This window comes from Phalaenopsis equestris, unplaced genomic scaffold, assembly GCF_001263595.1.
Source record: "Phalaenopsis equestris unplaced genomic scaffold, ASM126359v1 Scaffold000174, whole genome shotgun sequence".
Taxonomy (NCBI): Eukaryota; Viridiplantae; Streptophyta; class Magnoliopsida; order Asparagales; family Orchidaceae; genus Phalaenopsis; species Phalaenopsis equestris.
In genome coordinates this window covers 1,039,433-1,042,255 of record NW_018164616.1, presented here as the reverse complement: position 1 = coordinate 1,042,255, position 2,823 = coordinate 1,039,433, and positions in this window count along the sequence as shown.

The window sequence follows — 2,823 nt, the reverse complement described above, 5'->3', positions numbered from 1 at the left end:
CAAGGAAGAAGCTGATGAAGTGGAAGACCAAAAGCCATGAAAAATCTAGCCCATTTTTCCTTCCAAAAATGGTTCGCTCTCTTTTCTAAAGCCTTCCACAATAATTCAAGAGAAGGCTACCTCCATCACCTTTTTCTCCCCCATACCCCAACAAATCACCACTCCAACCAAAAAATCCTACCATTTTGGCTGCATTGGGGGGTGTTTCGGGTGCAGACTTTGGGAAAAAGTGAAGCAAAAATTGGCATGGCACCAAGCCGCCACAACCCAAGTGCATAGGCGTTGGGCCAGGTGCCCTGAAACTATGCCCCAAGCACCCTGACACTATGCCTCAGACGTAGCCCCCACATGCTCTTGGGTTTCAGATGTTCTGGACTACCTCAGGCACCTAGGCATCTAGGATTAGCACCTAGACGCTGGGCTTGGCACCTACTTTCTAGGCACTCAGTTTGGAGAGCCTGGAAACTATTCTGGGCCCTTAGGCACCGATCTAGCCTCAAAAACCCTAGTTTTCACTGGAAACATTTGACGAAGGATTTTTTTGATCCATAAAGTTTGGGAGAGTATGTATGACTAAAAGATAGTCCCATAACCTCAAAGATAAGTATTTTTATGGGCATTACATCAGTGATTTTTGTGTCGACGAGTGCATCGAATAGGTTGGTTTTTATCACTTCTCAATTTTTTTTCTCTCAGTGATGGTCAGTGACAATTACTTTATTTGATGAGATCAAATGGTTGTTCCACATCCAAGTTGCTAAGGCTCAAAATCCACTGAATAATTCTTGGAACTCATTAATGATGAGTTAAGAGCATGGTGAGTTGCTGCAAATATTATTATGACATTCTCAAAAGAAGTGCTAGACTTAATAGATTTAAGCTAGTTGTGGAACAAGCAGTATTTGCTCAATATATGAGGGAGGAACACCTTTAATTTTTATTCACTTGTAAGAACCCAAGTCCTTATTAAGTTGTCGGTACTCACTAATATCCATATTAATGCAGAGAATAAAACTATGATTTAACTATTTTGACTTTAAACCTATCAAAATATTTTATGAATGCCAGGATTTTCCTTAATTTCTTAGGACCAAGTTGGCATCATTTATAATGTGCTTCTAAAGTTATCATTCTATTAGAATACCCTAGAATTCAGTGTTTCACTTTGAGGGGTAAAAAGTGCAAAATTTTGTGAGTTTGGGTCTTAACCCGCAGCGCAAGAGCTCTCCCACCACGTTCCTATGGGCAAGTGAATGTACTAGGGAATGATTTTTAATAAACCTACCACGTGCCAAATGGTGCCAAGCATTTTAATTGATGGTGGGTCTTGCTACGGAAAATAGTAGGGAGGTTTGACCAGATCTTGACTCAGCACTGCAATGCTAAGTCCTATCATCGTGACACCCAATCAATTCTGTTTATGGCACCTATTCCTAACCAGTGCAAGAGTTATGAGAAATTAGAGTGGTAAGGCCCAGGAGGCTCATTGTCACTGCGTCAAATCCTCTATAAAGAGGGGTGGTTTGACAAAATGGTTCAATTTCCTCAAATTTCAATGTTCTATCTTCTTCTAGCCTCTCTGATTTTCAACGTGAAAATGGCACCTTGGTAATGCAAGAGAGGGATAAGACCGGGTGACGGTCACTCCGAGATCTTCCATTCATAAATATCCCAGCCCAAATTAGAGATCAAGTAGAGTGAAGCCCTATTGAAGATTTTACCATAAGGAGTAACCAAGCTAGTAGGAACCTAAGAGACATCACTCCATCTGCCTCTTATGTCATTCTTTTTCCCAGACCATTCAAAAGCCAATTTGGGATTTATGGACCAGTTTCATTGAGACCAAGAAAAAAGTGAAATTCATTAGACATCACTTGAGTCATATTGAGCAACAACATAAACAACAGTCTGATTGGCTTGGTTAGGCTCTTAAGCGACAATAGAGAGCACCCAAGCCTCCTCTCTACCCGTTTTATACGGCAGTGGGACCATGTGTGAAGAAGTGAAGGACTACAACTCTGTGACAAAGAAGATTGATAGTCATATGTATATCTGTGACCATATTGTATCTCCTAAGGGGTGGACCCAGGTAAGGTTTAATTTGGACTTTTGCCCCTCCTGAAATCCCATCCTGAAATATCCATTTTTCCTTTGTTGCTCTAGCCCCATCCACATTAGGTATAGGGGCATTTTCCCCCTCTAAAAAAAGAGGTTGTTTCCGCCCTTGTATCCTTTGCTTAGAAAAATATAATTGTCTATTTGTGAAGGAGAAAAGGTCTATTAAATTGTTCGATCAAGTCAATGGAAAAAATTTTCTAAAAAAGATGTTATATGAATGTTTTGATTTTAACAAAATATTTTGATTTCAACACTTAATTTGTCCTATATGTGCTGTAACATTACATTATATCTTTCTTGGAGGCTGAAGTCTACAAAAAGTCCAAAACAATATGGCTTCTACAGATAGCCATTTGACTAGTTTTACGCGTTAGCTTGGAAACTGAGGCCAAGGATGACGAACTGAGGCCAAGGATGACGAACGAATCGGTTTGCGTTTTTCTTTTTTGTCTTGCTAGTATTTTGGCATTTTTCTCTTGAAATATTACTGTATTGCATTTAAATTCATGAATTTAAAAAATTGAGTTGTTTTTGAAGAAATTCATATACAAAATAAAATAGCATTACATTTGAAATTTGGATATTAGTTTATTGTTGTGAATTTGAAATTTGACCGATTTGATAGAATTTAAACACACTGGTTAACGCGAGGTGTTGCTCGCCGCCGCCCACTCACTGCCATTGCCCGCCGCCGCCCCCCACCCA